Source organism: Miscanthus floridulus, chromosome 19, assembly GCF_019320115.1.
Source record: "Miscanthus floridulus cultivar M001 chromosome 19, ASM1932011v1, whole genome shotgun sequence".
In the NCBI taxonomy this organism is placed as follows: Eukaryota; Viridiplantae; Streptophyta; class Magnoliopsida; order Poales; family Poaceae; genus Miscanthus; species Miscanthus floridulus.
Genome location: NC_089598.1, coordinates 103,747,020 through 103,771,578, shown reverse-complemented (window position 1 = coordinate 103,771,578; position 24,559 = coordinate 103,747,020).

Here is a 24,559-nt window from a genome sequence, read left to right as displayed (position 1 = left end):
GTATTGCTGTCATTTCAATCATCCAAGGTCATGCTACTGGCAAGTTGAGCAGGAACTTATGCATCTTGTTGGATCTACTACTTGGAAATCGATGCTAGGCAATTAGGGGATAACAGATTTGTCATGAGGTTCCCTACTGCCAAGCTTGTCAAGGACTGGAGCAAATTCAAGGGTTTGGCTATGGAAAATGTTGATACTATGATGAAAATAGAGCAATGGTCTCCAAATTTGGGTGCTAAAGGCAAGCTTCAGCAAGCATGGTTTAGAGTGAAAGATATCCCAGGTGATTAGAGGTAACTGAGAACTCTTGCTAAGGTGGGGGTCTAGTTGGCAAAGTTCTAGAAGTGGATGAAAAGATAAGATTCAGGGCAGACTATGTAAGAATGAGAATTGCTTGTAGGGACATCCTCAAAGTGCCTAGTACAACTGAAGGTACCTTGGGTCTCTATTTGCATGATTTTATCTTTGAAAGAGAAGTACCTGAAGAAGACTATGTGAAAACCCTGAAAAGTGGCATCAAGGTTAATGAGAAGGAGCCTCCTCAAAAGAAGTACAAAGTTGATGACCCACCTAGGAACAATACCTAATCTGAACCTGCAAGGAACTCTGGTATCAATATCAATGAAGTTGATGGTAGCAAGACTTCTAGTCAGCAGAGAACTGGTCACTTTTCTAAGTCTGCCCCTCCCAAAGTGGGAATTGAGAAAGTTATCAGAAATAAAACTTTGAGTGTGGAACAGATCCCAAAGAATGTGAAAGCTAAGCAAGTGAGGTGGTCCATCCCCAACAGGGCAACAATGATGATCTTGAGGATAGAGTAAATATTCCTGAGGGTTTTGAGGATTCTGATGCTGAGAGTGAGACCTTAAGTGATAAACTCAGAAAGATTGATGCATATACTGAGCCTGGTCAGAGTTCTAAATAGAAGGGAGGTCAGGAAAACCATCAGGTATGGGCTATGGAAATGGAGGACAATGGGGTCTCTACTAATCAATTCCTATCACAAAAGATACAGTCATTGAAAAAGCCTGATAATCTGAAGGATAGTTGAAGGTGGCAACAGATATGGAGATATCTTCCTAGGGGGTTTCCAAGGGGACAAAGTGGTGGAAGGGGAAATTCTAATAAACTCTCAAGACAGTGATGCTCACTGAACTTGGAAATGATAAAGCTATGGTGATCAGCAACAATCTTGAAGCTATGGTGAAAACAACTCTCCTTGAAGGTGGTCAGTCCAAAAATATTCAACAAAATAGGAGAAGGAGCGAAAGGCTCAAGAAAGATGTCCATCTTACAACTTTGGAGAAATATGAGGCTCTTGCTAAGAAGAGATCCCTGGAAGGTAACTCTAAAAAGCATCAGAATATTTCTAAGCTTGATAATATTATGCTTGATTGTTTAGCAAAAGATATGGGTGTTGTAGTTCAAGATAATGACTTTGCTACTTTTGATTTGATTAAAGATTTGGAAGCTGCTCGTAATTGTTTGTATGATAAGCATCAAAATATGAATGTTAATGATAAGATTATTGAAGAAGTTGAATTCATTCCTGAGGAAGAGAAGTTATCTGTTGATGAAAATCAGGAGGATAGGTCTGACTATGAAACGTTTAAAATTCATAGTGTAAGTTTAAAAAGCAAGTTAAAAAAGAAGTTCATTCTCTCCCCAAAGGGGAGGATGCAAGACCAGGAAGATTCTGGCTTGCAAGATTCTAGGAATATTTTGATTCCTGTGAATCTTAAAAAAAGGAAAAAACAAAAGAAAAAATGGTAGTCAAAGGCCTTTTCTAGAACTATAGAGGTCTTAAAAAGAAAGGTGTTGCCACATTTTTGAAAAATATTATATTGGAGCATAAATTTCATTTTTTGGGCATTCAAGAAACAATGATCCCTGATTGTTGTGATTCCCTGTTAAGAAATTTGATCCTAATCAAGACTACCTGTGGATGTGTGAAAGCCCTAGTTTGGTTTTGGATAATTGATGAAACCTATGCACTAACCTTTGTCATGAGTTATGAAATGAGCTAGGTTGGTGCAATCCAAGTTGTGAAGTATGGTGGCACTCAAATGGTGATGTTGATCACATGAAATGATGAGATGGCCACATGTGATGATGATCAAGTGCTCAACTTGGAAAAGAAGAAAGAGAAAAACAAAACCCTATGGAGATCAAGGCAAAGGTATAATTAGGGATTTTGTTTCGGTGATCAAGACACTATAGAGAGTGTGATCATGTTTAGGGTAGATGGCCATACTATTAAGAGGGGTTCTTAACTAGATAATTCGGTCATCTAGTGCAACTAGGTGTTGGACTTCATGCATTGCATTTAGGCCTAGTGCACATCAGAGAGCAAGCAAAAATATTTATCGAAAATATTTTGAGAAATGCTAACTTGGTTCTAACATGTTTTGAGAAAACACTTTGAGAGTTAACATCGCTTGCGGAGAGTAGCTCGAGTTGACGTGGATCGAATCGCGTAAAAGTTTGCAACTCGGTGAGCTAGTGGAGGTGCCTGGGTGGCATCGACACCCCCTGTCCGATGGCACCGCCACCCCTAGGGTGGTGCAGACCTGGGCTTGGTAGAGAAGGGCCAAGAACGGCCGATTTGGGGTGGTCACCGGACACGTCGGTGTACACCGCCTCGGGTGCGGTGGTGCACCGCCTAGTCACCTCCACTAGGTGTCTGATGCCACCACCGTTTTCCTCCAGTGACGGGCGCAGCGAGGGAGGTCACCGCCATGGTCACCGCCATGGTGATGGCGGTGCACCGGTTTCGGGGATTTGGTTGGGATGGTCACCGCCACCCCTATGGCGGTGCCACCGCCATGCCATGTCCGGTGACCTTCTAGCCATTAGGAAGTGGCCGTTGGGGCACCACCACCCCAGAGGCGGTGTGCCACCGCCATGTTTGGTGCCCCCGCGCAGACAGCTCCAAGGGGTACAACGGTTCTATTTGCTTGTGTGGCTATAAATAGAGGGTGTGGCCAGCCTTGGTCACTCTCTTAGCACCTCATACACTTGTGCCCACCCTTTGGAAGCTGAGCAACACACTCCACTCACTTGTTCACTTGATTTCATCATCTTGAGTGAGATTGGAGAGCCTCTAGTGCATTGCACTGAGTTACATCATCTTGTGGCACTAGTTGGGTGATTTGGGCTGGTTGTGAGCTTGTTACTCTTAGTGTTTGCTGACACCTAGATGGTACGGTGATTGGAGGATCATTGAGCGGAGTTGGTGATTGTCTCTGGCCTCGATCGATTACTTGTGAGGGGTCTTATGCCTTCCCCGATGGAGCGCCAAAGGCAACTCTAGTAAATTGCTCGTGTCATTGAGCTACCTCACTTGTGGGTAGGTTCTTGCGGTGTCCAATTGTGTGGACGAGATTCATGCAACACATCTTAGCCGCCGAACCACCAAGTGTTGGTTGACACAACGGGAACTAGGGTGCCATCAAGCACGTGAACCTCGGGAGAAAAATCTTATGTCTCTTGTGTGATTGGATTTCTTCCGATGATTGGGTTGTCTTCATCTTGTGATTGGTTCATTCCTCGACGTGGCGGTATAATCACCATACTCACTCTTTTACATTCCTTGCAAACTAGTTGTCAAGCTCTTTAGTGTAATTAGTTTTGAGAGCTTGTCTTGCTTGCTAGTTTAGTATCACCTAGGCACTTTAGTGTAGACTTGTTGAGAGCTCTTAGTGAGTAGTGATGTTGGGTTCATAAACCCGGGGTCCAGCCGCTTCCGGACGGCCTCTCCGATCGGAAGACCTGGCCCAAAGCCCTACTTCTGACTTCGACCCCGTGTCTCTGACCAGGGTCCACAGAAACCCTACTCACCACTCTTCTCCGACTGGCGCGACCAGGGCCAACTGGGGCCATCCGATCGGGGACGCCCACTCGGAAGGAACCAGGGGATGAATGGAGAAAGCAAGCCAGGACGCACAAGTCAAACCATGATACTAGGGACCATACCCTATACACCTGTAGGGACAGTACTCTACAACTGCCCTGACACAAATAATATTGTAGGCATCGACATTTCCCTCTACAGTATTGTAGGCGCCGTTAACTCCCATACGATAAGGCCCCCCACATGCCTCTGGGCATCGATAGTGTTGTGGGCGCTAGGATTTACCATACCAAGTGAACGTGGTGAAACCCCTCACATGCCTTTAGGCATCAACAGTATTTGTAGGTACCGACATCTGCCATTTCTGAAGAAGGCAACGCAACCTCCCATGTGCATCTGACATTCTACAGCGACAACCAACAGTGTTGTAGGCGCCTACCATTATCTTGTACCCGCCGGCATGGGTAGCAAGGCTCAGTAACATACGCGCCCTCTCCCTCTCACTTGTAAAGCCGTCCCCTTCATCTATAAAAGGGGATGTGCTCCCTCCAACACAGGCAGTCGATTAGAGAGCCTTTTTAGTCCTTTTTAGTTAACCAACATCGATCAAGTTCACTAGCTCACAACCACAGAACCACCGGGTTCGAACCCCAAGCACACGCATGAACACTTAGCTCATAGCGGAGCTCCTGTCGCTCTCGGCCCTTCCGACCGGACCTCTCATACACCCCATCTTTTTCCTTCTCGTTTGTAACCCCACTGCAGACTTCGAGCACCTGGGCTCAGGAATAAAGTCACCTACCGACTCAAACTGGACGTAGGGAACGTTGCCTAAACCAGTATAACCCCTATGTCATTGAGTGCTAGGCCACCTCCGATCACAACGTACGGCAAAACTACAAATATTCACTAGTTGGTCACATTCTACACTGATAGTTGGCGCCGTCCGTGAGGAAGACGTTGTACGTTCAACACTTTTTGGTCATCGGATGGCCCACTTTTCCACCACCCTCGCCGTGGCAGGCTCGGGTGAAACGATTCGCTTCAGCTCGCTGGAATCTCTTGCACTCTCACCGGTCGAGATGCGGGTTTCACCCGTCTTCGAGCCATCTCAGGCCTTCCTCTTCGGAAGCCTGGACTTCGTCGCCGACTGGCTCGGCATACTACACCTCCGCGAGGAGGCTCACGTCCCGGCACCCGTCGGAGGGGCACCCTCCATCAACTCCGGGATGCACGACTTCGATGACGCGGCATCTGCGCTTCATTTCGAGAAAACTCTCTGCTCAAACCCCGCTGTAAGTAATATACACGCCGTTATTTACTTACTGTTCTCTATCTTCCGCCAATTACCCGGAGGAACCCCATTGTCCCTGACGCGACCGCCGTACGACCGGTTCCCCTATGGCCTCGCATCCTCCGCGGACACATGTGCCCGGGGGCTCCGAAGGATGCCAGCGCCGCCCCCTCTCGCATCCGAATTTGTGGGAATGGCGAGCTATGCTCCCACCTGTTTCCTCGACCTCATAGATGACGATGGCGAGAGTGACGGCTCCAGCATCGGTGACATGGCACCTAGCCACCGTTCGTCCCGGGAGTGCGCCATGGCGGAGGCTCCGGGACACCCTCTAGCGAAAGCAAAGTCCTCACAGACTCACACCTCACCGAACTCTCGTGTGGAGACCCCTGAGCTCACACGGGAGCACGGTGAGGCACTATGATAATAGTGGCTGCACTAGCCACCAACTAAGCCAGCGCGCTCGGCGTACCACACTCGCAACACCGTGGACAGAGGGACCGATCCCCTGCAGTTCGCTCGGGCCGATCAGAACATCGCCGCCGCCGCAATGCTCCTACGCGGTCTGTCCAAACCGAACGACCCTCATGAACAGGCGATCCACCGGAACGTCTGGGCGCTAGTGGAGACCGCCGCTGTTCAACAAGCAGAGTGCTCCATATCACGACGCCGACTTGTGGCCTCGCTCCCCACCAGGGGAACGGAGACGCAATAGATGGGTTGCTCCACCCAATCGCTACTACAATCGCCGAGCGCGGCATAGGAGGCCACATTGGCACCTTACCTTGACCTGACGACCGCTCTGTACTGATCGCCTGTCTATGCGCAGCTCGGGCCGAACCGAGACACACGCGGTAGCAACCAGAGTCCTAGCCCTGGTGGCCCGGGGCCACGGACCTCTGTCCAAAACCTCCAGCAAGCGCCGCTCCCACCACGCTCCGACGGAGGCTGGGGCAAGGGCAAGGCTAAGTGCCAGGATCAAAACGAGGCCCCTCCATGCAGAGGGGGAGAAAGAATCACCGCCGACCGGCCAACCCCGCGTCGGTCGCCATGGCTGATCATGCGGGCACGCAGCCCTAGCAGGACCCTCTGGGCCACTTCCATGAGCTCATGGAGAGCCCATGCACCAACCACGACTACCCCATAAAACACCTCTACAAGGACTGCCAACTCCTCAAGTGCCTTCTGCGATAGGCTGGCATGCCAAAGGAAGAAAAAGGCAAAGAAGCAGCGACCGAGAAAGGGGGCATAGCGGGCAGGGATCCGGACGAATGAAGGATGAAGTGATCCGATCGGACGCCTACCGACCGAAGAACATCAACGATGGCCTTCTCTCTGAACGCTTGGAACAGCTATGTCGTTTTTTCCCTAAGTTTCAGTCATACTATTGTTTACTTAGCCTATGCTCCTATAAGAGCACCCTGACCCAAACACTTTTTTAGCCCGGGGCGCTCAGGGGCTCCACTAGGGTATACTACCACCGCTCTATTTTGTTTACTATCATATGGTGAAATTCCTTCCTACCCAACCAAAAGGATAGTTTTGTTCCTTTAATTTGCCTTATGTAGCTTTGCTTTAAAAACATTCCGACCGATCGCACCCCACCTTTCCCTACGGTTACGAGTAGCCGAGCCTCGTGGGCCATGCCCTGGGCTCCCAAGGTCGTAGCCTATGGGACAAACGGGCAGGTACGAGAAAGAAAGAACAAAAAAAACAAAATTATGCTAAGGAAATAAAACTAAGGAACAAAGGGGAACAAGCTTCCCCGAACGGAGTGACTCCATTATAGAAAACATAACTGATCGTAGTCATTAAGCACATAGGAACATTTACATGGGGGCTCTCCCACGAACTTAAAACTTTTTACATTCACTAAACTGCTCATATTTTACAAGCTATTGGACCGGCCCGGCAGCATCTGCTGTCAGTGCGACCGACGAGGGCGCGGGCTGCTCACTCCCTGGCGGCACGACATTCGTCTCGGTCAAAGCTGGGGCGACATTCACCTCCGACCCAGGCTCTATGCCATCCGCAGGCTGGGCAGCGTCCTTCCCACGCATGCTTCTGGCCATGTCTTCACGACGGACGTTGATCACCCACTGGGCAGAGACTTGATCTACCACCGACCTTGCGTGCGACAGCAAACCCTCCCCGATCGACTAGATGTCCTCCATGCTCAAGCCTTCAGCATACTCACTATAGATAGCAGTGAAGTCTAGGTTCGGGTGGTGCGTCACCACCGAAGTCAGCACCCCCGACGCTCCGTAGAATAGCCCACTCCTGATAAGGTCTCGAACCGCATCCGGGACCTCCGCCAGCTGGACGGCGGGCGCGCTAGTGCTTGGCATCGACCCAAAGACTTCCGAGACAACCAGCTGGGCAACGTTGTGGATCTGGTCAAGATCCCCCTCGAGAGCATGTTGCTCTTCATAGGACTTGGCCAGTTCCTCCGCGTTCCGGCTGAAGGTCGCCTTGATCGTCTCCAGGTCTCGCTCTAGTGTCTTCACCTTTCCACCCAACTCTGAAAGAAGAGCGACAAGCTCAGAAACAGGCTAAAAGAAAAACCAACACAATGAAAGACAGAAAAGGTACATACCGACATGGAAGTTCTCGAGGGTGGAGAGATCCTCTGCCTACCGGGCCACCTGCTCGCGCAGCCGGGCGCTTGCGTCCTCCGTCCCCATCACCCGGCCGTAGAGCACGAGCCCCTCTTGGTCCGCCTCTAACCGGGCCTTCTGCTCCACCTCTAGGGCCCTCTGCTCTGCCTCTAGGGCCTTCCGTGCCGACTCCAGGGCGCTCCGCTCTGACACCAAAGCAGCCCACTCCGACTCAAGGGCCCTAAGGACTCCTGAAGAGTTGCCTCGGTGTTCGCAAGGGATGTCCACAACCCCACCTCGGTCTTCGCCTGGTGGGCCTTTGCCGCCTTGAGCCCTTGCTCGGCGGCAATCGCCCGCTTGGCTGCACGCCTCCCCTCCGCCCGTGCTACGGTCGCCTCGGCCACCTAGTCCTAGGACTCACGATGAGCGGATGCTCAAGCTCAGCCATCCGGGCGTGCTCCATCCGAAGAAAGCGGGACTTGCGGGACGACATCCCCATCAGACTCTATGAAAAACAAACATGCTAAGGCATCCAACAAAAAGATTCAGAGGTCAAAGACAAGTACGCAAACCTCACCTCTGCGGTGAGCTACAGGTCAACCTCAACTAACTGCTGAGCGAACTTAAGCCGCTCCTGGGCGTCTCCGAGCTTCACGGACAGCTGGGCGAGTTCGGACACCACGGCGTGCCCTTGCTCCCGAAGGATGTCCCAGAGTTGACACTCCTGGGAATCCCAGAGGACGAACCATACCTTCACCAGGTCCTCAGGGCAGGGCCACTCCAGGTCACCCTCCGGTAGACTGCCGGAGGGCCCAGCCTCCGACTGGACCACCGCTAGCTCCCATGACAACACCGGCGGCTCCGCCATATCATCCGCCTCGTCATCAGACAGGATGTCCACCACCTCGGTTGCGTGGACCGCCACCGAATGTTCCGACTCCGTCCCGGCCATGCTTTCCCTCGGTGCCTTCGGCTCTGACCATGAGGGTGAGCCGTGCATCCCTCCGCCCGGTGAGGCAGGGAGCTCGGTCTCCCTCTCCTCTTCTGCCGTGGCTGGTGGAGGAAGAGCCGCGAGGGTTACTTCCGACACGGCCTCCATCGATGCCGCCGGAATCGCCACCAATGCCGCCACCGCTGCTGTAGCAGCAGCCGCCCCTGGAAGGGAAGGGCTCATCACCGCCACCCTGTTCCCCCTGCCGCTAGGCGCGACGCACTGCAGGGTGGGCCTCCATGCCTCTTGCACAGGAGTTGGGGTGATGCTCAACCCCGTCATCGCCCGGACACTGGCAGAGGGCACGGGTAAGTCGCACTCCAAAGAGACCCAACAAGCAATAGTTTGGAAATAAACAAAAGAAAAACATACCGGGAGGTGAGCGGTACAACTCTAAAAGCCAGACCCAGCGTCGACGGGCCTGTAGGGCACGGGTCGCCCTCGAGCTACGACCCGTGCCCCTCACTTTGGCCGAGGATGGAGTCGTCCCAATCGGCTCCTGCCCGGCCTGCGGGTCGCCATGCCCCTCGGCTCGGGACTCCCCGACCAGAGCAGGGGGCGGGGCATCCTCCGGCTAAGAGTCGCGTGACACGCGGGCACCAGTCTGCTCCTCAGACCGCCCGGCTTGCTCAGCCACATCCACCACACGCGGCGACAGGACCGACGACGCCACCAAAGCGCGCGGTGACCGCGTCCGCTTTGCCACCCGTTCACCGATGACGTCCACGCTCAACGCACGCTTCCTCGGTGAAGAAGCCACCGCGCGCTGCGCGGCCTCCTGCTCATCACCAGCGGACGTCGCCGTAGGGTCGCGATGCTCCACCGAGGTCACAACGACCTCCCGACTATCCTTCTCCTCGGAGAAAACCATGTCGTCCACATCCATGGGATCCTCCGACTCGAGCTCGGACTCGACGTCGCTCTTTCTCTCTCCGCTTCCCTAGGCCAGACCTGGAAAAACCCAAACGGGATCTCCGCCAGGAGAGACCATCAGGCTTCCCAAGTCGATCGAATGGCTCAGAAAGACACACCGAGACACAGGTAGGAAGCAAAGGGGCGCCCCATGTAGGCCATGCCGACTCCATCACGAACGACGAGCATGGGTCCCGGTCGGACACTTCCGACTGAAGCTCTCGAAACCCCATCACTCAAGTCACCAAGGTAAACACTACCAACCCTTTATTTGTGGCAGAACTGCCTAATCTAATGCCTCCTAGGAGTGCTCGTCTTCCATTAGACGCTAAGCACTCAAGGGAGAACATCAAATTACTCGGTTCCGTCGGGCACACCCTAGGGGAGAACACGAAAATCCACATTTTGCCATCAGGATCACAAATGAGAGAATAAAGCTTACATCATTCTTAACCATTTCTTACATCACTTTCAATACAACATCAGAGTATAATATTTATTATTATAACAGCGGAATGTAATCATATTATCAGAGTTATGAACAATTTAATTTACAGCGGAATATAAATATGTGATCAGAATTATAGCGGAAATAAATATCTAATCATGACATGATGAAGTATTGATATGTAAACTATGACAACATATTATAAAACTTTCATTTATAAAAATATTTAGTGAGAGTTTTACATAAGACTATGATCGTAGCGTAAAGGAACCCTCAATGAGCCCACCAGGAGGTATCCACACACAAGGGTCAGCTCTAGCATCCACCTGTCACCTGCAATAGGGGGAATAAAACCCTGAGTACTCAACTGTACTCAGCAAGACTTACCCGACAGGAGGAAAGAAAAGACTCCAAGAATATGCAAGGCTATCTGGCTTGTGGGTTTGTTGCATTTGCAGGAAGCATTACTAAGCGTGCGTCCTTATATTCGATTTTTATTAATAGCCACATTGGTTCATTAACTAACCATTCTATGTAAGCACCTGAGCTACTTTCAAGCAGGTGGTAAGCAATTAGATTTCCTTTCTCCATCTTCCATCTTTCATCTTCAGTTCTTACTACGATGCTAAATCGTAGACAAGCTGTACCAGATCGCCCGACGATTAACGAATCAATGCCCCCAGCTGGGTACCCCAAAAACACATGCCCCGCTTGTACCCCAGGCACAAGCAGGACCAACCCATCGCTCTCCTATCCCGAGTGTCCAGGTCCTCGTCCAAACTGGGACTCCAAGCCCCCGCCCCTGAGTCCTGGACTCAGTGCGGTGCAAGGACCTCCTCCACCAAAAAGAAACCCTGACAGTTGGTTCGGAAAGAGCCAGATCCGCAACAAGAGAGCAACAAGTCTTCCAAGCGCCCATACACAAGTATATGCTCAGGATAATAAGTCTATGACCTGCCTAGAGTCTTATGCAATGATCGGTCCTTAACCGACCAGACAGGGAAAGCAGTGTAACCAAGCCATGCCTCGCATCCACGGCGACACGACCTCTTACACCCACCAATACCCAAACCATATCCCTACCCGATCACCATTTTCCTTTCCACCATTTTCATATTTTCAAGTGATGATAATCCAATAATATATTTCCTATATCTCGCGAGTGACAGGCAATCACTCGACTTCTACCGGAGTCCTGTAGCATAGCAATCTACACGATCCTGTCATACTAGTAAGACTCATAGGATAAAGATATATATGCAAGTGGGTTTCATTCAACTCCTTAAAACTTAATGCACAAATATAATTTAAACTGTAGAAAAGTAGGGGTTATGCACCAGGGTTGCCTGGGTAAGATATATTAAAAGTTAGTATCAGCATCTTTAGATCATCCACATCATCTGAATAGAAAGCCCATTGCATCATTTCCTGAAGAGAATACCATTACACCATCTTTGGATTCCCAATCATCCTTTGATCGATCCGTTGATCCATCATCGTACCTATATGATATGCATGCGATGCAATGCAAAGATGTAATTAATCAACTGCAATCGTGACTGGTAAAATACGACGTACGCCTCTCGAGTTAACAGGCTAATTCTAACGACAACCGTACTTAGGCTACATATACACGTTGTCGGAAAAGGTGTCATTTCCCAACAATTATTTTAGTTATATAAACCAAGGTGTTTCTTTATTTTATTCTATCGATTTAATCCTTATTCGAAATAGAGCATCATTAGCTACCTAGCAACTGATTATTCTGGAGCTACAAAAATTACCACGAGTACCTAATATTGCTGGAGTCTACTGTACAAATTTTTGATTCAACAATATTACCCTTTTATCATGGAAATTTCTATAAGTTTATATTTTACAATATTAGTACCTTAAATTAATTATATAGCTTTCAAGAATATTATCAAACTCTGTGAACCAAAATACCCTATCAGATAGATCATGATGTTAGAAACTAAACAAAACTGGTTTGGCATTTTTATGATTTTTTCTACACTTTATTTTCAATTTTTGAAAGGCGCTGAATTAACAAAATAAAACAGCGCAACCAGACAAGGCCGGCAGGCGCGCACGCGGCCTAACGTGGCACGACAGCCCAGCAGCCGGGATAGCCGCAGTAAGGGTGCAGGCGGCCCAGGCGAGGAAACCCAGCGCGCGAGAGCAAACCGGCCAGAGGCCCAGGCGGGCGCGCGGCTAGCGGCCCAGCGCGGGGTGAGCAAGCCGGCCCACGATGGGTAGCTCAGCGACGGCGGAAAGGGCCGGCCTAGCGCACAGCGCGGCAGCCCAGCAGCGCGGCGAGCGCGGCCCAGCGGCGCAAGGCCGACCGCGGCCCACGCGGCCAAGGCCCAAAGGTGCGCGCCACAATTGCAGAAAAGACCCCACAGTATTACTAAACCGATCCGCAGTCCAGCATATTCTATTCACGTGAGTCACGTATTTCGCAATAACAACCCTATACAATATTTTTCTTGGATTCTTACCCCTCTTCATCCTTTTCTTCATTCTCTAAACAGAGCACGGACCGGGTGGGCACCAGCCGGCGGGAACGGCGACTGGCCAAGGCGGAGCTGTGCGGTAGGGGCGGTGGAAGCAGCCATGGCAGAGACACGTCATGGACCGAGGGCGTGCGCGCTCACGCGCAGTGTCCGGGCAACGGTGGGCGGAAGCACGGCACGTCGACCACACGGCGGCTCCTAGCGCAGACGACGGCCGGAGGGGCGGCATGGCCAGCAGCGGCCGCGGGGGTGAGCAGCTACGGCCAGCCGACAGCCCAGTGACGCACGACGCAGGAGCAGCCGCAGGAGATTTGCCCGGAGCAGCAGAGTGCAACGGCGGCTTGGAGTTGTGGGCAGCCATGGCGGTTGCGCTACGGTTGGTAGGCGAGGCTGCTCGGCGATGAGGGCGTGGCCTAGCCGGTGCTACAAGGCACGTGAGGCGAGGTGAAGTAGCATCGGCGTCGTGCGGTGGTACAGCACGCGGATACGCGGCGTGGACCAAGGGCACACGCGCGCTCGCGCGCGGTGGCCGGGCAATGGTGGGCGCAGCGCCTGCGGTGCGGCACAGTGGCTGCTGCGGGCATGGGGAGGCGCCATGGGGAGGAAGAGGAGGAGCAGCACCGAGGAGCTGCAAGCCAGCGCAGAGCCGAGGGGCGCGCGTGCTCATGTGGGGAGCTGGGCACGGCGCAGCAGACACGGTGGGAAAAATGGCGACGGCAACTGCAGCCAGAGAGGAAGAGCTGAGCGAGGGCAGCGGAGAAAGAAAAAGGAAGAAGGCAGCAGCGTGAAGACTAGGCTTGCTTGTGCTGTAAAGTGCATTGGCTGCTGGTGCTCCCATTAAAATATTTGGACAAGACCAAACAAGTAAAGTCGAGCACGACCAGACAAGTAAGGCAGAGCACTGACGTCTAACCACGGCAGTAGAAAAGAAAGAGCACGGATGCCTCCTCCATGACAGTAGAAAAAGAAAGAAAGGAAAGCAGTACGAGGGGACATCATCACGAGGTGGTACACGTCGTACACACGCTGGAGCTGCGGACTTGACCTTGGCACAGAAAGAATAGCCAGCGCAGCCAGGCCGGTAGGCCCACGCGCACGAGGTCTCAAGGAAGCAAACGCACGTGGCCGACTACGCTCGTCCAAGAAGAGACACGCAGGGACAGACAATCAGAGAAACAGAGACAAGCAAGGCATTGATGGTGCCGCAGCTATGATGCGACGAAACGGGCAATTGAATGGTGATGTTTAGTGGAGCGTGGACATGACAGGGCCAGGCAAACGGACACACCATGGTGCAGGGACGTGACGGTAATAAATGCCAATCAACGAGTACGCTGTACGTCAGGAAAAATAAACGAAGCGGCTGCGCTCTCTCTCTCTCATCCGTCCGTGCTTATCAAAATAAACCCATGAGTATATATATATATATATATATATATATATATATATATATATATATATATATATATATATATATATATATATATCGTTCTATTTATTAATGACTTTTATTCTATTTATAACAGTTGCTCGCCATGCTGAATCTTAAAGAACGTATCGTTCGATAGCATCGTTATCGGACATTCATGAATATTTCTACGCACGGCATAATTTAATTGAGCATTTATTTGAGTCCACGAAACTAAATCATACAGGATTCGCTAATTGCCTCAAGTATGTTTTAAATCCAAAATCCGAGAAAACTCGCTTTGAAAATTTTTCTTAGGCCTAAATCGCGGTGCTAAACAAGCTCGTAACACCATGGGTGTTACACTATTTTTCTTTATTTGAATCATTTTCATACATCCATATGCGCATTCATCCCATACGCCCGTGCCTCCCGGACGATTCGGGCCCTAAACCGCCCGGGGGCTCGGGAGATAAGCATCGCACATGCAGCGAAATGCATCACAATGCTCTGTGTTGCGTCACGAAGCGGTGGTTGCCTCATTCGACATGAGCAACCAATAGAGCCAGGGGAGAAAAACGTAGATGAGCCCCGTGCGGCCCTCGCTCGGTTTGGCAGACTGGGTCATCTCAACCTTCTGTTTCGATCCTAAACCTCTCGCCAAATCCATAGAATCTTCATCGAGGGGAGGCCGTTAGGCCACCCGGGTCAGTCTTTGGAACAACCCAGGCATCTACCGGGTTGCAGGTGAAGGAGTAGTGGAATGTCCCAAGAGGGCTATGCCGACCCCGTCATGAACGACGGACCCGGATTCCACTCGATCATACCCGTTAGCGAACTCAGCGAGCGTGTCACTCGAGCCTGAGCGATCGGGACAAGCGACAAAACTCAGCCCCTCCGGTTGTGAGGAACCGAGGATGAGGTAACGCACACCACTCACACCGACCCCCACTAAAAAGCCCAACAGGGCTCGGGGGCTCAAGGCACAAAAAGCCTAGGTCTACGACCCCGAATTCGCCCCTTCCGACTGCGCTCCAAAAACCTAGGTCTACGACCCTGATCTCGCCCCATCCGGCTATGCTTCCGACTGTGCTCCAAAAACCTGGGTCTGCGACCCCGATTTTGCCCCATCCAGCTATGCTTCCGACTGCGCTCCAAAAACCTTGGTCTATGACCCTGATCTTGCCCTATCCGGCTACGCTCCGACTGCGCTCCAAAAGCACCTAGGTCTATGACTTTGATCTCGCCCCACGACTCTTCCTCACCCGATCCCACGGCGCGCATCGACGCCAGGATCAATGAGCTCTGTCTCATCCAAACTAACTTTCTCACCCGATCCCTCGGTGTGCATCGACGCCCAGATCAGTGAGCTCTATCTCATCCAAACTAAACTCACCCGATCCCTTGGCACGCATCGACGCTAGGATCAATGAGCTCTGTCTCGTCCAAACTAACTTCCTCACCCGATCCCTCGGTGCGCATCGACGCCCGGATCAGTGAGCTCTATCTCGTCCAAACTAACTTCCTTGCCCGATCAACGGCGCGCACCGATGCCAGGATCAGTAGGTTTTGTCTCAAAATCTTTCAACCAACTAAAACACCTCGGCTGCACAGCGATGCCTTGGTTAAACAAACTCTGTCCCAACTAAAAAACGCGCACACACGCCCGCTGCCAAACACCCCCTAGACGGTTCTGCCCGAACCATCCGGGGGCTCAGGGGCTACACCCAAGGGTGCGCTCGCACGCACCCGCCGTCAAAAATAAACCCGAGGGCTTAGGGGCTCCTATCGGGTTTATAAACCCAGGGTCTCTTGGGGACCGGCTTCAACGCCAAGGCTCGGCCCAAGCAGACAGCACATAGCTCATGGGTCGGCCCAAGGGTCTAGAACAACAGGCCGAAAGGGCGGTCCATTCACCGACCGGAAGGTCTGGCCAAAGAGGAACAACGCCCGCTCGTCGACTACTTTGACCCACCTCTCCGACTGGAGGACTCGCTTCGGACTCCAGCCGCTTCCGGATGGCCTCTCCGATCGGAAGACCTGGCCCAAAGCCCTACTTCTGACTCTGACCCCGTGTCTCCGACCACGGTCCGTAGAAACCCTGGTCACCACTCTTCTTCGACTGGCGCGACCAGGGCCGACTGGGGCCATCCGACCGAGGACGCCCGCTCGGAAGTAACCAGGGGACGAATGGAGAAAGCAAGCCAGGGCGCACAAGTCAAACCACGATACTAGGGACCATACCCTATACACATGTAGGGATAGTACTCTACAACCACCCTGACACAAACAGTATTGTAGGCGCTGACTTTTCCCTCTATAGTATTGTAGGCGCCGTTAACTCCCATACGGTAAGGCCCCCACATGCCTCTGGGCATCGATAGTATTATGGGCGCCGGGATTTACCATACCAGGTGAACGTGGTGAAACCCCTCACATGCCTCTAGGCATCAACATTATTTGTAGGTACCGACATCTGCCATTTCTAAAGAAGGCAAGGCAACCTCCCATGTGCATATGACATTCTACAGTGACAACCAACAGTGTTGTAGGCGCCTACCATTATCTTATACCCGCCGGCATGGGTAGCAAGGCTCAGTAACATACGCGCCCTCTCCCTCTCACTTGTAAAGCCATCCCCTTCATCTATAAAAGGGGATGCGCTCCCTCCAACACAGGCAGTCAATTAGAGAGCCTTTTTAGTCCTTTTTAGCTAACCAACATCGATCAAGCTCACTAGCTCACAACCACAGAACCACCGGGTTCGAACCCCAAGCACACGCTTGAACACTTAGCTCATAGCGGAGCTCTTGTCGCTCTCGGCCCTTCCGACCGGACCTCTCATACACCCCATCTTTCTCCTTCTCATTTGTAACCCCACTGCAGACTTCGATCACCTAGGCTCAAGAATAAAGTCACCTATCAACTCAAACTGGACGTAGGGCACGTTGCCTGAACCAGTATAAACCCTATGTCATTGAGTGCTAGGCCACCTCCGATCACAACGTACGGTAAAACTACAAATATTCACTAGTTGGTCACATTCTGCACCGACAAGTGACATAGCCATTGTTTGTGCCTAGTGATCATAGCAACTAGAATTGTTGGATAGGTGGCTTGCAACCCTTGTAGATATAGAGCAAAATTGTATTTCGCCAGTTACTAACCATTTGACTAGTATGGTTGTAAAAAAAATTTATAGGCTATTCACCCCCCTCTAACCATTTAGGACCTTTCAATGTGGAATCCATCCAAAGGGAAGTCTGGTGGTATTTTGGTTGGGATTATTTTGGAAAGATTTGATGTTGGCTCTTTTAAACAATGGGATTTTATGTTGCAAATGAATTTTTGGGACAAATTTTTGAAAATTAAATGGAATTTACTGGTGGTTTATGGAGTTGCACAAGAAGAAAATAAGATATCTGTTTTGGTTGAACTGTCTAGGTATTGTGCTTCTAATTCAGACCCAATGATAGTAGGGGTGATTTCAACATTATCAGATACTCTAAAGAAAAAAACACCATGGATGGGGTACACAGACACACCCCTTTGTTTAATTCTCTGAGTCAATTTTATGAGCTAAGAGAACTTATTATATCTGGAGGTTTATTCACATGGTCAAATAATCAAGAAAATCCCATCATGGAAAAGTTAGACAGAATTTGGGTAACCAAGGAATGGGAAGACATTTTCCCACAAGCCAAGGTTTGTAGATTACGTAGAGAGATTTCTGATCATAACCCATTGATTATTTCCACTGGGGATAATGTTGGTTTACCTTTTATTCAATTCAAGTTTGATCTAAATTGGCTGAATAATCCTGATTTGTTCTCTTTAGTTAGACAGTTGTGGAATAAGCCTTGTAGAGCAAAATCAGCTTTAGACAAAATACAACAAAAATTGAAGCTATTTAAACAATATTTTAAAGGCAGGGGTTTTAACCTTCAAGGTGAATGGAGGAAACAAAGGAAAGCATGGCAAAATGAATTAGCTGAGATAGAGCTTATTGAAGAGAATGGGGGTCTAAATTGTGAGCAGTTGGAGAGGAAAACTTGTTTGTTGTGTGAGAATCTGAAAAGCTTAGAACAAGAAGAGGTATATTGGTATGAGAGAAGTCATGCAAATTGGCTTCTCAAGGGTGATAATAATACATCCTTTTTCCACAAATGTGCAAATGGAAGAAAAAGAAAAAACACCATTGTTTTATTAGAAAATGAGGGTCAGTTAATTGAAGGAGAGGAAAATCTGCTTCAGCATGCCACAAATTATTACTATGATCTTTTTGGCCCACCAGTAGAATATAAAGTCCAGATTGATCCTAGAGTTTGGGAAAACATTTCAAAAGTGTCTGTACTTGATAACAAATGGTTATGTAGGCCTTTTTCAGAAGAGGAGATCAAAATTGCCCTATTCCAGATGAAAAAAAAACAAAGCTGCTGGACCTGATAAAATACCAATTGAATTCTATCAAGGGTGCTGAGATACTATGAAATTTGATATTATACAACTGTTTGATGATTTCTTTCATCATAGAGTTGATATTAGCAGGATGAATTATGGAATTATCACATTACTGCCTAAGATCAAACATGCATAAAGAATACAACAATTTAAGCCGATTTGCTTGTTAAATTGTCTATACAAATTGATAACCAAGACTTTGACCCTTAGACTTGAAAAGGTGGCTGATAAGTTGATTCATAATACACAAACTGCTTTATGAAAAACAGGAACATTTTGTCTGGCATTATGTGTTTGCATGAGATTTACATGAAACAAAAAGAAAAAGGAAATTTGGATCATTTTAAAGTTAGATTTTGAAAAGGCATATGTCATGGTAAATTGGAAACTTCTGTTTGCTTGTTTAGAAAAGAGAGGCTTTGATGAGAAGTGGTGTACCTGGATTAATCAAGTGGTAACCGGTGGAACGGTTAGTGTGAAAATGAACAATAAGATTGGGCCATATATCAAAAGTTATAAAGGAGTGAGACAAGGTGACTCTTTATCACCTATTTTGTTTAATTTTGTGGCTGACTGCTTGACTAGAATGGTTCATCAGGCTCAGGAAAATGGTTTGATCACTGGTCTTATTAGTCACATAATTCCTAAGGGAGTAGCAGTTTTACAATACGCTGATGATACCATCTTGTTTCTAAAACATGATGTGCAAGGAGCAGTACACATGAAGCTTTTGTTATATTTATTTGAAATGTTAGCTGGGCTGAAGATTAATTTCAATAAAAGTGATGTCATTATGGTTAATGATGAGGAGAATTGGGGTCAGGTGTATGCTGACATTTTCAATTGTCAAGTTGGTTTATTTCCAATGAAGTATCTAAGTGTGCCTGTAAGCCCTAGTAGACTGAAAGTTAGTGATTGGCTCCCTCTGATGAAAAATGTAATAAGAGGTTGGATGTTTGGAAAGGGGGTACAATGTCCATTGCAGGCAGAACCATTTTGATTGGTTCTAGTTTAAATAATTCACCAACATATCACATGTCTGTTTACCTTCTGCCTAAAACCACTATCAACAGACTTGAGAAAATTAGAAGACAGATTTTTTGGCAAGGAGGTGGGACCAAAAGGAAATATCATTTAGTTAAGTGGGAAATTATTTGTAAGGGTAAGAAGAAAGGAGGTTTGGGAATCAAAGACTTGAGAAAAATGAATATTAGCTTATTATGCAAATGGTGGTGGAAGCTAGAGAAAGAGGAAGACCTATGGCAAGACATTGTTAAATTCAAGTATATGCAGAATAAATCAATTCATGAAGTTAGTCATAGGCTTGGTGACTCATCAATGTGGTTTGACCTTCTTAAAGTGAAAAGCATCTATTTACAGGGAAGGGGTGTTACTACAAATAATGGTGAGCTAACTAGGTTTTGGTTTGATCCTTGGTTGCATAATGAACCTCTGTATGTGAAATTTCCCATTCTATTCCAACTGTGTGAAAATAAGGAAATTTTAGTTGCACAAGTTATGAGAGGGGCTTCTATTACTTTCAGAAGATGTGTTATGGTGGGAAAAGTGTACCAGCGCCATAACAAGAAGAGTGGCTAAGCTAGTTGGGCGGAGGCATGCACCAGAGGGTGGCCACCAGGGCCAGGCGTGGGAGCCGGTTTGGCTCCAGCCGGTTCAATAGGAGTTAGTTATCAGGAGTGCTATTTTAGTTGGAGTTTGTCAAGTCGAGTTTGTTAGCCCTTAGATTTAGTAGAGATTTGTTATTGAGTTGGTATAAGGGTCAAACAATCTGAAGGAATAGATTTTTAGCCCGGGATTGAGTTTATCTCAAATTGGGCCCCTCGGGCATTACTGTTCATGTCTCCCTGTTGTCGTCGAGTTCCCAGCCAGGCGCCGAGCACGGCACCGCCAGTTCATCGCCGCGGTTTCAAGCCCAGGCCTCCCCTCTCGCACTCCTACGCCCTTAGATACTTAAGCTCCAACAACCATCATGCAAGGGGCAGGGGTCGCTGCGCCGCCACCTTCAGTCGCGATGCATACACCGCCACCACTGCCTCATCAACCGCCGGAGCCGGAGGGCCCTGCTGTTCCACGCTACCATAAGTTGTCCTTCCCAACCTATGACGGCAAGGAGGACCCGCTCGGCTGACTGCTCAAGTGTGAGCAGTTTTTCCGCGGCCAGCAGACTCGCCATGTTGATTGGGTCTGGCTCGCGTCCTACCACCTCACCGGCATGGCTCAGATGTGGTACACAATCCTAGAACATGACGCCGATAGGCCCAAGTGGGAAGATTTCAAGCGACTTTGTCATCAGCGTTTCGGACCCTCGCTCAGTACCAATCACCTAGCGGACCTGGCACGCCTACCCTTCATGTCTTCGGTTGATGCGTACCTAGATGCGTTCTAGGTGCGTATGGCGCACGCCGGCCGCCTCTCGCCTTACCAGCAGGCGCAGCTGTTCACCGACGGCCTTCCGGACCACATCCGCGTCGACGTAGAGCTCCATGACCTGCAAGATCTCCAGCGGGCCATGCGGCTGGCACGTGCGTACGAGCGGCGGAATGCTCCTGCCCCACTCACCTTGCCAGCGCTGCCGGCTCGACCGCCTCGATGCAACGCGGGGGCTACACCAGCACTGACCGCGCCGGCGGGTTACCAGGGGACTTCGGCATCAGCTGCACCCGCGTAGACAGCCACAACATGACCCTTCAAGCGACTATCACCTGAGGAGATGGCCAAACGCCGCAAGCAGGGGCTCTGCTATAACTGTGATGAGCAGTACGTTCGCAGCCATAAGTGCGCCCGGCTCTTTTATTTGGAGGCATCTTACTACATCGTCGAGGAACCAGACGACACCGATGAGGCGCCAGAGGCACCTGCAGCAGCAAACCCGCCGCCCTTCAACCCTGACGCCCCCATGATCTCGCTCAACGCCATTACTGGCATTCGTACAGAAGACACCATGCAGCTCTACATACAAATTGGCAATGAGCAGTATGTTGCGCTCTTGGATTCGCGGTCCATGCATAATTTTGTGCGCGGCGACCCCTGCCCGAGCGCCGGAGTCATCGTCGCCAACGGTGACCGCGTGACCTGCCGTGGCCTCGCGAAGGACGTCGCCATTTGCATCGCCGATGAACAGTTCTCCATCGACTGCTACCCCATCCCGATTGACGGCTACGACATGGTCCTCGGTGTCACTTTTCTGAGGACGTTGGGGCCCATCCTCTGGGACTTCGATGACTTGTGTATGGCGTTCTCACACGGAGGCTGTCACGTGTTCTGGCGCGGCATCGGCTCGACACGGCATGATGTACAGTCAACTCAGCGCCTCCATGCACTTTGCTAAGATGGGCCGGCTCTGATGGAGCGCTTACTGCAGTCCTTCGAGGACCTCTTCGCCGAGCCCCAGGGCTTGCCACCGGTCCGTTCGTGTGATCACAGAATACATCTGCAGCCCAACACGGTGCCAGTAGCAGTCCGCCCCTACCGGTATCCACAGCTACAGAAAGAGGAGCTCGAGTCCCAGTGTGCTGCTATGCTGTCCCAGGGCGTCATCTGGCCAAGTACGTCGGTGTTCTCAGCGCCGGCGCTGCTGGTCAAGAAACCGAACTCCTCCTAGCGCTTTTGTGTGGATTATCGCGCCCTCAACGACCGCACAATCAAGGACAAGTTCCCCATTCTAGTGGTATAGGAGCTCCTGGATGAACTCAAAGGCGCCAAATTTTTCACCAAGTTAGATCTCCGTTCGGGCTACCATCAAGTCCAGATGCACGCTGATGACATCGAGAAGATGGCCTTCCACACGCATCACGGGCACTTCGAGTTTTTGGTCATGCCGTTTGGCTTGACCAACACGCCGACGACTTTCTAGAGCCTCATGAACACGGTCCTTCGGTCATACCTACGTAAGTTCGTGTTGGTTTTCTTCGATGACATACTAATCTACAACCCTTCGTGGACGTCGCACCTCCAGCATGTCAAGGCCGTCCTCACAGCGTTGCGCGAACAGCAGCTGCGCATCAAACGCAGCAAGTGTTCATTCGCCACGTCCTCCGTCGCGTACCTAGGCCACATTATTTCTACTGATGGAGTGGCCATGGACCAGTCCAAGGTGGAAGCAGTGACGTTGTGGCCACAGCCACGCTCAGCGTGGGGTCTCCGTGGCTTCCTCGGCTTGGCGGGCTACTACCACCGCTTCATCAAGAACTTTGGGGCCATCGTTGCGCCCCTCACGCAGCTCCTGCGCAAGGATGCTTTTCTGTGGTCAGAGGAGGCCGCGGCGGCGTTCACGGCGCTGAAACAAGCGCTGGCTACGGCTCTGATTCTCCAACTGCCAGACTTCGAGCTACCCTTCACAGTGGACTACGATGCGTCCGGGTCGGGTTCTGGCGCTGTGCTGCACTAGGGCACGGGCGCCATCGTGTTCTTCAGCAGGCCGTTCTCGCCAAGGCACATGAAACTAGCTGCGTACAAGCGGGAACTAATTGGTCTGGTATAGGTTGTTCATCACTGGAGGCCCTATCTTTGGGGGCGTCGCTTCGTCGTGCGCACCGATCACTATGCGCTCAAGTTCCTCCTTGACCAGCGCCTCTCCACCCTGCCTCAACACCAGTGGGTCTCCAAGCTGTTCGGATATGGCTTCGCCATCGAGTTTCGGCCGGGGCGCCTGAACGTGGTTGCAGACGCGCTGTCCCGGCGTGACGAGGCTGCTGATCATCTCCATGCCCTGTCAGGACCATCCTTCGACCTCTTCGACAACCTCCGCCGCGAGCTCAAGGGGGACACAGCACTGCGCGCTACGGGACTCGGTCGCCGTTGAACGCGGCGCCCCTTGGCGCGTCGTGGATGGCCTCATTCTTCACGGCACCCGCGTCTTCGTGCCGGCACAGTCGGCGCTGCTGCCCACTGTGCTGGAGCTTGCCCACTCGGTTGGGCATGAGGGCATTCAGAAGACCCTCCACCGTCTGCGCGCCCAGTTCTACATTGAGGGCGATTGTGCATAGGTGCGCGACTTTGTGCACACCTGCGCCGTCTGCCAGAAGAACAAGATGGACTCCCTTCGGCCGGCAGGGCTGCTGCAGCCCTTGGAGGTGCCATCGCAGGTGTGGTCCGACATCTCGCTAGACTTCATCGAAGGAGTGCCGCGTGTTAATGGCAAGAGTGTCATCTTGACTGTGGTCGATCGCTTCTCCAAGCACGCGCACTTTATAGAGCTCAGTCATCCGTATACAGCGGCGTCGGTTGCCAAGGCGTTCTTCGAGGCCATCGTTCGCCTGCACGGGTTCCCCAACTCCATTGTCAGCGACAGGGATCCCGTGTTCACTGGCAATGTGTGACGGGATCTATTCAAGTTGGCGGGGGTCAAACTCCGCCTCAGTACGACATTCCACCTGTAAACTGACGGCCAGTCGGAAGCAGTGAACAAGACCATTGCCATGTATTTACGCTGCATCACCGGCGATCGCCCCCGTGCTTGGTTGGAGTGGCTACCCTGGGCAGAGTACTGCTACAACACGTCCTGCCACACTGCCTTGCGGACTTCGCCATTTCAGGTTGTTTATGGCCGGCCTTCACCTGCCTTAATTCCCTATACTGCAGGCACAACGCGCACCGACATCGTCGACGTGCTTCTCTAGGATCGCGACGCCTTCCTGGCTGAGGTGCGCGAACGCCTCCTCCAGGCCTAGGAATATGCCGAGCGCTACTACGACGGCCACCATCGCCCCCTGGAGTTTGCAGTGGGCGATTGGGTGTGGCTACGCATCCTCCATCGACCGATGCAGTCGCTGCTGCCGGGACCGCGGGGCAAGCTGAGCCCACAGTTTGCCGGCCCATTCCAGGTGACCGAGCGCATTGGCGACGTCGCGTACCGTCTGTTGTTGCCAGAAGGAGCACACATCCACAACGTCTTTCATGTTGGCGTCCTCAAGCCGTTCCGGGGGACTCCTCCAACAATGCCCCCAGCCCTTCCTCCACTGCGCCACGGTCGTCACCTCCAGCAGCCCGTGCTCTACGTGCCCAGCTTCGTCGGGGCAATTAGCATGTCTTGATCCAGTGGGCAGAATTGCCTGAAGAT